Source organism: Mastomys coucha, unplaced genomic scaffold (assembly GCF_008632895.1).
Source record: "Mastomys coucha isolate ucsf_1 unplaced genomic scaffold, UCSF_Mcou_1 pScaffold1, whole genome shotgun sequence".
Taxonomy (NCBI): domain Eukaryota; kingdom Metazoa; phylum Chordata; class Mammalia; order Rodentia; family Muridae; genus Mastomys; species Mastomys coucha.
This window is the reverse complement of record NW_022196891.1, coordinates 52002362-52011997: the sequence shown is the minus strand read 5'-3', so window position 1 is coordinate 52011997 and position 9636 is coordinate 52002362. Positions and strand designations below refer to the sequence as shown.

Genomic DNA, 9636 nt, shown 5'->3' with positions numbered 1-9636 from the left:
GAGGTTAGGATTCTGGTGGGGTCTGGCGCAGGAGAGAGGGCTCCTGGAGTGACTGCACAGAGAGCCGGGTGGGGGAGGCACTGCCCGGAGATCAGTGCTTCAGTGGAAATCACTCGGGGAAGTTTGAGGTCAGTGAACTTTTTTTAAAAATCTTTTTACAGAAACACTGACCTAAATGTCTGGACCCCAAACTGGTTGCTACACAGATGTGTGGATAAACCCAGCCTTGCGCTGCCCCCCGCCCCTCCCCGCAGCCACTGCGCGCTCCCGTGTTCGTCTTGCCCGCCTCCTGCCTGCTCCACACAGCTCTCTGGGGCTGCGCTGCCTGGACAGAGAAATTTCTCCTCCGTTTGGATACCCTCCCGTCTTCTCTTCTCCTTTGTTATTTATTTCCCCAGCTACCCTCTCTGAAGGGGCAAGTGTGAAAGTCTTTCTGATTGCCAGAAATTTCTTTTGCACTGTGTGGGCAGGAGACAGATTTTTTTTCTCCCTCGTCCCCCGAACTGTCTTTTCCCCCCCTCAATTATTAATTTTGCTTTCCGTTTCTTTCCTTCCCCTGTGTATTTTTCTTTTTTCCCCTTCAATCTCACCTCCCCCTTTTCCTCCCTCTCCATTCCTCCAGTCCCCTCCCCCCCACTCTTTGCTCTTTTAAAATAATTCAATGATGCTTTGGGATTACTAGCGCACCCTCCTTCAGCTGAGCGCGGGACTCTGCATTAATTCAAGGTGAGTGGGATTGGATTCTTGCCGCTTTGTGTCAGGGTGGTCAGAAGCCCGGCTGCGGCTGCTGCGCTGCCCTACTGAAGGCAGCGCGAATCCCCTGCTGCTGCTACCTGTTGGGGTGCATGCACCTCGGAGGCTAGGATGTGGGCCAGACCTCTTGGAAGGCTCCTTAGCCAGCTCTTCCTCCGCTGCCCTTGCCCTTTCCAACTTCTACAGGAACTGACCCAGCTGGGAGAGTCCCTATCAGGAGCAAACTGTATGCTCCTTGGTGGGGTCCCAAGGGTACCATCTAGCTTGTGGCTTGGGATTCTCAGCTTTTGCCACAGAAATGGAGCAGATGAGGGCCTGGGGTTTATCATTAGTCTCAGAGCCTCTCAAAGCCCTTCTAGGACTCCAGACAAAAACAGCTAGCCAGTACCCAACACTGGGAAGTTTTGTGGAGGACTGTTGAAGGAGAAAGTGTTAAGCAAGGGGCTGAGCTTCCAATGAAGTTTCTGGGAAGGATACTGTATATGCTTTTGGAGGTGACTGCTTAGGGTGGCCTGGCTGTCTCTGAAGCTGCTAATTAGGGCAGGCATGTGGTCTTTTCCGGAGATGAGGGCTTGGGTGGAGAATACTAAGAGGAAACAAGGCTAGAGTGATTTGGGTTTGTTTGTTTGTTTTTGACCAGGTTTGTGTGTCTCCCTAAGCACTGTTTTCCAGGGCCAGACCAGTCAGGGTTTTTTGAGTTTTCTGTTGGTGATACAGAGAGAATGGTAGCAGACGCTTTTCCCCATTTCCCCTGTGTGGACGTCCACCTTCAGGTGGGGACTATGGTGGCAGTTTGGCTCTTTGCCCAAGGTGTAGGCAGGGTTGGGGATGGAGGTGGGAATCTGAGGTGGGGATCCTGGAGCTGGCCATGTCTGCGACTGTGACACCTCAGAGCCAGTGTTTCAGGCTGTGTAAGTCTATGGATAACCCAGACCCTGGAACAGTCAAGCTTGTTTCCTTCCTAGGCCAGTGTGTTGGAACATTCACTCTTTATTCTTTGGGGGATGAGACTCACATTGTGTCATAGAGACATAATCTTTTGGGGGAAGGCAGAAAGCTTAGTCCTAGTCCTGGGGACTGGGAAACCTGACGCAGAGGTATGTGTCTAAGACTGAAATAAGAACATAAGTTCATTGTGAGACCCACAGGAAGAGGGGTTGGGAGATGGGTTATAAGATGCGGAAGGGAACTTCTGTGCTGCTGGGAAAGAGCTTCTCACTTGTAACAGTATGGTTCTTGTAGGATTGCTTCCTGTCTCCAGGGTCCAGAGGAGGATGGTTTTCTGTGTTTGATTGCTCTCTGTGGGTCTCTTGGATTCTAGGTCTCTGGCCAGGGAGATAGATGTCTTCACCACTTTGGAGTATGGGGTAGTTATACTACTTACTGTCAAAGCCTGGGCACTTTTGAAGATGCATTTGAGCTAATTAACCAGAGCCTGTCTATACAGATAGAGATGAATGATGGGCACAAGACTTAATGCATGGTCAGAGGGAGGGACAATTCATGAGGTACCACACCTTTATGCCTTGTCTTGTCTCTTTACTTTTTAGAAGAGGTCTGACTCTGATTTTAGGACGATCTCCACTCCCCCACCCCCAATTATGTCCAAAAAACTTAAACTTGAAAATATGAACTTTTGGAGAAGGGATGTAAATCAACAAGCATAAAGCTCAAACAATGAAAACCAGACCCTGAACTGCCCCTTCCTAGAGTGGGACTTCATGCTTGGTAGCTGCAGTTTTGAGGGTGGTTTCTGTGGAGCCCTTCCTGGTCCCTAGTCTGCTTCCTTGTGGGCATTCTGAACCTGGGGCTTCCAGGAGAGTATCCTGCCAGGAACTACCAGTACAGGGTTGGTGGCAGCATGACAGACATCCATCCCTGTACACAGGAACAGTGCTGAGCTACTGGATCCACGTTGACACTACTATTGCACCCCTCTGAGGCTGGGATTGAGGGCTGGGCTTCAGAAAAGAGAATGGAGAGAGAATGAGAAGAAAAATTCCTCCACATTGTCTGGGTTTCAACTGAGAAATCCACAGTTCAGAAGCATCATTGTGCAGGAAAATGTCTGGCGTTTGCCTTCTTGCTGTGTGAGGCAAAGAGGAGCCTTCTTAGGAACATGTCAGTCACAACCTCTCTGGAACCCATGGGTTTTTCAGGCAGCTAAGTCATCTCCAGGTTTGAAAAACAAATTAGCTATTTGTTGAGGGCTTCTTTGGTTTCCAGATGCTATATCAAGCAGTTTCTGGGCCTTATCATCATGAATCCTTGCCCAGTTCTATCAAGTATGTGCCCCCATTTTATAAATGAAGAAATTGAAGCTAAGAAAAGTTAAGTAACTTGTTCAAATTCACCTAGAAGTAGGAGACAAAGCTGGGGTTATATCTAGGACTAGCTGACTCCTCTCTCCCCCACAATTCTGTCTCTGTGCTGAAGTGGATGGGGTGGGTCAGCATTTAGAATATAGGTTCCCTATAGGTTGAGAGGGAACTTTGTTTACTTGTCTGTCCCCTGATTCTTGTTTTTATTGCCTCTGAGGGGTGTGTGTGTGTGTGTGTGTGTGTGTGTGTGTGTGTGTTATTCTTGTTTGCTATGCATGAAGTTTGTGTCCCTTTTCTCCTTCCTGGCCATTAAGTGTAGTCTTTGCCATGGATCCCAATCTAGTGTGGACAGGAAACCTGGCTGAGTTGACAGGACTGTGGTGGGAAGATAGAATGCATGCCACTGTCTCCTCAGTGTCTGTACGTTTAAATCAGGGAGGTTTGCCTCGCTCAGGGTGTTAGTGACTGACTTGGAAGGGGCCTTCCTGCCTCTGGCTTTCCCTGAAAGAATTCTGCATCTCTGTGGGGAAGCATGTCTGTCCCCAGCTGAGGAGGCCATGGGCATGCTCAGATCCTCATTCCAACACGAAGGCAAAACTTGAGCCTGCAATAGATGATGCTGGACGTGTTTCTAACTTCCTACCCTTCCGTTTACCATAGCACTGTAGTTCATCAGATGAAGAGGAGCAGAAGAGAGTAAACAGGCTGGGGACTGGGTTGGGGTAAAGCAGACGGAGAAACCATTTGTTCTGAAGACTTCATTTCTACCATAATTTGACCCCAAAAAGTAGTAGCCTTGGGCAAGTCACTAACCTACCTGGGCCTTCTTTATTTTATCCCAAAGTGAAAGCTAGGCCCGATAGCCATTGGCATTTATCCTAACAGCGGAGGCCTAAGATCTTATAGTTCTGGATGCCTCTGTATTTTGTGTCCTCTACATCTAGTTTACCTTCCTGTTGATGTGATAAAGACTATGAACAAAACCAAGTTGTGGAGCAAAGGGTTTATTTAGTTCAGCTCATAGGTTATTGAGGGAAGCCAGAGCAGGAGCTCAATGGTCCTAGAGATAAGGCCTCAGGTAGAGGCCACAGAGGAGTAGTGTTTCCAGGCCCATGGTCAACTTGTTTTCTTATGTAGGCCAACCCTATCTGCCTTGGGATGTACCTGCCACAGAGAGCTAAGTGTTATGTTAAATAGCAATCAAGAAAATGCCTCACAGACAGGCCTACAGGCCAGTCTCCTGAAGGCAATTTCTCAATTGTGGTTCCTGCTTCCAGTGTATGTCAAGCTGACAATTAAAATTAGCCATTGAAAATCCAAGTCAATTTTTTTTTTTTGCTGCCTTCTCTCTTAGTAGTGGTAGAAAGAGGAGGCTCTGTCGGGGGAGCAGCAACGGCCCTTAGTCTCCAGTGGGCAAGTCAGTTATGGACTGGACAAACAGGGTGACTTTTCTGGTCAAGAGAGTGGATTCTTCCTCCTGGTATGTGCTCCCTTGTATTCCCAATAAGCAAGGGTGAGCTAGCAAAAGCAGAAAGTGTAACAGTAGGTTGACAACCTCGTACTCTATGCCCTGACTCATGAGCCAAACAGTAGATGGGAGGGATGAAGATGGGAGGCAAGACAGTAGGAGCTGATGATCTCTAAAAAGATGGAATACTGTTCTTTGTCCTCATGGTGTGTATAATGTGGTGGGGAGCTTTGGTCTAGCTCACTGGACCAGGTATACTTTTGGCAACTCTAAAGCTACTTGCAACAAAAAGGGCACACTATGAAACCATTTGTTACAGCATCGAAGAAATCAGGTGCCTTCCTGGCAGAAGCAAAGATGTAAATTGGAAGATCAATGCTAAGGCTGTCAGCTCTGTCAGGAACACAGGGATTCCCTAGGGAGTTGCCATTGCATGGTCTGTGAAACAGGCCCAGACTTAGGATGTAGTGAGTGAGATACTACAGCAGAACATGCCTCACTAAGGATGCAGCTTCTCATTCATGTTTCCTTAGCATTGCTTGGAAAGTCATTCTTTGAGATTCCTGGGCCTTTCGAATTACATTGTATGACATAGTTACATAATTACCCATAAACATGAGTGTAGGACTGAGGAGAAGTCGGGAGGGCTGCAGATGGTCCTAATGGGCTGAAGTCAGCCTATGAATGAGTTACAGGAGGGCAGTGGGGTGGCTGGAGGGGACTGGAGGAGACTGGAGGAAGGTGACATCCTGCCTTGAGCACACAGCCTGTGGCCGAGGAGTGAGACTGTAGGCTAGGGCTAATGGGTGGACTCACCTCCTATGGCAGAAAGACTGCTTTAGTTACAAGAATATTGCTGCATCTCTCTGCCCCTCAGCTGCAGCTAAATGCACACTTAGCCTTTTACTAGGAGAGTTTTGTGTGTGTGTGTGTGTGTGTGTGTGTGTGTGTGTGTGTGTAGAGGCCAGAGGATAACCTCACTTACTGTCCTTGGGGGTAGTCCACCTGTCCTTTTGAATATTTGAGACAGGGTCTCTCATTCACTAGCTGGGGACTTGCCAAGTAGGCTAAGCTTTCTATTCATGAACCTCATAGATTTGCCTCTCAACGCTGGTATTACAAGTGTGTGCTATGTGCTCTGCATTTTTTAAAATGTGGGTTCTGGGAATTGAACTCAGGTCCTTGTGGTTGTAAGGCAAGTATTTTAGTGACTGGCCTCTCTTTCCAGTCCCTGGGCATGGATCTTGGTCTTAAGTGACTGGTTACTCAAACTAAGTATACAGTGCTTTAAATAAGTATTTGCTTTCTCAAACTTCATGCTCTCTGACTGAAGCACAGTGGATCTGTTCTTGCTTTAATCCCTGTTGGTTGTGTGAACAGGAGAGCCATTCACGCTTTCTGACTATCCGCACGCACGCACGCACGCACGCACGCACGCACGCACGCACGCACGCACTGTATCCCATTGTCCAGGGCAACAGTGGTCACAGGAGGCCTCTTCCCAAGATGAATGGCTCTTCTGTGATAATGCCTTTCTTCCCTTTTCTTGCTCCTTTGTCTCTCCCTCTTAGTCTTGACTAGTCATACAATAGACTTTATTCTCTATTTACTGAATAGAAATTTTATTTTTTGTTCTTAATTTAAAAAGTGATGAGGAACGTTTTATGTTTTTTTGCTTCTTAAATGAAGAGTAAATCAAGTAACCCTTGATGTATTAAGCTCTTGATTGGTGCTTTCTGGAATGCAACAAGCCTAAATACAGCAAAAGCCCTATTGTCCCACAGAGAGAGGGGTCACAGTGACAGATGATACCCATTCAACTCCCAGGTCCTCTCTCCCTTCATCCCAGCTCTAGGGTGAACTGACCAAGGCTCAGGTCTGAGTCCTAATTGAACTACCTCGGTCCTCAGGTGAGGAGAATCAGCTTGCACTCTCACTCTCAGAGCCTGCTCTTATGGCTTAAAGTTGCCCTGGGAAGAAGAGGAAGGGAGAGGAAGAACCCAGGCTGGGGGTTGGGACTGCAAAGCCCAGCGCATGCTCCCACTTCATCACTGTTTGGGAACACTGATTAACCCTCCCCTTCCTCCCTTCATCCTTCCCTTTACCTCCAAGTCATCCTCTATCCCTACCCCTCATCTCTTTCTCTATTATTCTTCCCAATTCTCTTTTCTTCTCTCTCCCTCTTTCCCTTCCCTCCTCTCTTCTTTCCATGTTTTTCTCCTTCCTTGCCCCATCTCCTGACTTCCTTTCATCCCTCCTACCCCCACCCCCACCCAGTAAGCAGAGCTCAGGAACCCGTTCTGGACTGGGTAAGTGATTTGGATCCTGAGAAGATAGCTATGAGACAAGACAGTCAAATACCCTACTTTCATAAAATTCACATTCTGCCTCAGAGAGTGAGGCAAAATCAGCCCATGATGAATGTTATTCAGGGGATTAATCTAAAGCAATGTGGCAGGGACAGAGTGACTTTAGATTGACATGTCACTGAAGGCTCCTGAAGAGGTGATATTTAAGCCGAGGAGGATCAGAACAGCAGAAAATGAAAGAGGATTCATCTTACCAATGTTCTTCAGCGTTCGAGGGATAAATTAAATGCTACGTGAAACTGTTTTTAAAGACTACAAAACAAAATCAGCATTTTATGCTCTAGACAGAACTTTGCGAGCTGAGCATCATGATTCATTACTATTATCAATTTCACTACCTAGCATAGTAGTGAATGTGGGCTGGATTAAATTACAAGTGGAAATGGGAAGTTCAAAGGAGATTTTAAAGATATAAAAGCAGATGATGCCTGTGACAGGCATTTGTCAAAAGAAGAAATTTCCTTCCATTCCTGTTGCTCATGGGCTTGTCTAGAGATTTCTACCCACTTTTTTCTTGGGCATCACTAAGGCCTGGAAAAATATGGGGAGTGGGAGATGGTATTATGGAGGAGGTAGAATCTCCCAGGCTGTCCCAGGTTAGTGTCCTTGCTTCTCAGGGTCATTTTGACTCAGAACACAGGTGGGCTTATCTGAAGTTGGGGACAGATTCCACAGGCTTCTTTTCTACCCACATACCTTTGAGAGACCACTCTTGCCCTGCTGCCAGGCCGGTCACTGTTGTCTTTAACTGCCTCCAAGCCTTACTGCTTTCCCCAGCTGTGGGCAAGCAGATCCACTCACCTCCTCTGCTGAGGGCTGAATCAATATAGTTCACCTACTACCTCCAGTATTGTGAGTCACAGCTTTTCAAACGTGAAGGTGTGAATCATTTAATTTCGAGGCCTGGGGAGGCTCGGGTGGTAACTGAGCCAGTAGGCTAAGCACTGCCCTGCCCCAGTCTCTTATTTTACCATAACTTATCATCCTTTCTGTACTTAAAATCTAGAACTTGGATCCACAGCCTTTATCAGGACTGCTTACTCAATTCCTTGACAACTCCAGGAGGAAGTCCAGTCCTAGTGTATGGCTCCTGGACAGCAACATCAGCACCACTAGGATTTCCTTTGCTTTACTGGCAGAGTTCTGGGTCAGGTCCACTCTGGAGTGGGTGACCGTCAAGTGAACCATGTGAGCTTGAGAAATTTTGTTGAAAGGAAGGATGGAGGTTAGTACTGGGTCCTTGTCCTAGATCAGTAACGTGGTGGTATGTATCTTTCATCTCTTCAAGCTAAGAAAATCTTATTCACATTTTACTGATGAGCCAAAAAAGACAAAAAAAAAAAAAAAAAAAAAAAAAAAAAGGCCTACAAATTGGGAGATAATAATAGGTTATGGAGCTTGAGTTTCATTCAAGTCTTGGCTTCTAAGCCAGAACTATTATGAAGTTAGGAGTCCTAATTTGAATGCATATATTCTTGGATACATCTGTTGCCAATCTTTAAATTTTAATGCTAATAATACTCTGGCCATTTCCAGTGGAGTGATGGCTAGAGAGATTGAGTGTCTGAGCCTGGAGACCAAAGTACCTCGCTGGCATCTCGTGAAAACTTTCACCTGTGTGGCTCTTCTCTTCTCCGTGTTGACTGTGTGGCTCTTCTCTTCTCCGTGTTGACTGGCCTTCTCCAGACAGAAAGGACATGGCTGATCCTTATGGGCAGATGCATTCTGGTCACAGCCCTGTTTTTTCACCTGTGGTATATCTGTTCCTTGAGAGTTTTCTCTTTCAGTTAGAATTTTATCCCAGTTGAAGAGTGGCTACTTTTACTTTAGGACTCCATAGTGTCCCAGACCCACCTTGTTTAAAAACAAATCTATAACCCTCTGCCTCATCTGGCCTTTCTATTGCAAAGCCTCTTACAACAAATGATGTCACCATTTATTTTATTAATGAGCCAGAGATCCAGGGGTCACTTGTGATTATTCTTCCATGTTTCTTCCTGCTTACCTTCACATTGTAATTTACCTTGAATCTGCCTTGGTCTCTTCCTAAGAACGGCCCTAACCACACTTACTTCTAGGAAAGAGTTTGCATCTCCTTCGTGTACCCATGGGTCAGTTTGTGTTCTCTGAGTGTCATGGACTTACCCGGCCAACCTCCTCACAGACTGTGAGGTACAGATAACAAGGATTTTGTCTTTTATCAATGTTTCTTTAATGGCTTGCCCTTAGTGGGCATCTGATAAGCTAGTAGTTTAGCCAAGTTGAGAAGCCACTCCGGAAGTGTGGCAAATTCTGATTTTGCTTCCTCCGTAGTGGTTCATCTTCTCTGCAGATGGGGGCATTGCACTCACCAAGTCTTTGACAAGATCCTTATCACATGTTGATTGTGAACTGATAGTGAGGGACCCACTCAGTTCCTGAGAGACGCTGATGAGCTGACAGAGGTTGGGCCATGAGTGTGTGTGTGTGTGTGTGTGTGTGTGTGTGTGACTCAGTTCCTGTGAGACACTGATGAGCTGACAGAGGTTGGGACATGTGTGTGTGTGTGTGTGTGTGTGCGTGTGTGACTCAGTTCCTGAGAGACGCTGATGAGCTGACGGGTTGGGACATGAGTGTGTGTGTGTGAGTGTGAGTGTGTGTGTGTGTGTGTGCGCACAAGTATCTGTGTGTGTCTGTCTCTGTGTGTGTGTGTGTGTGTGTGTGTGTGTGTGTGTGTGACTCAGTT

General features: G+C 46.7%; 1 protein-coding gene across 9 annotated transcripts in view; it reads left to right on the top strand.

Moving 5' to 3' along the window:
• Positions 1 to 287: 287 nt before the first annotated feature.
• Positions 288 to 9636, top strand: part of Cacna1e (calcium voltage-gated channel subunit alpha1 E) — a 485364-nt gene continuing 476015 nt past the window's right edge. For all 9 annotated transcript variants that reach the window (XM_031385114.1, XM_031385091.1, XM_031385097.1 and 6 more), the window contains exon 1: positions 288 to 726. The gene's annotated coding sequence lies outside the window, so the exon portion shown is untranslated. The remainder of the gene's footprint in view (positions 727 to 9636) is intronic.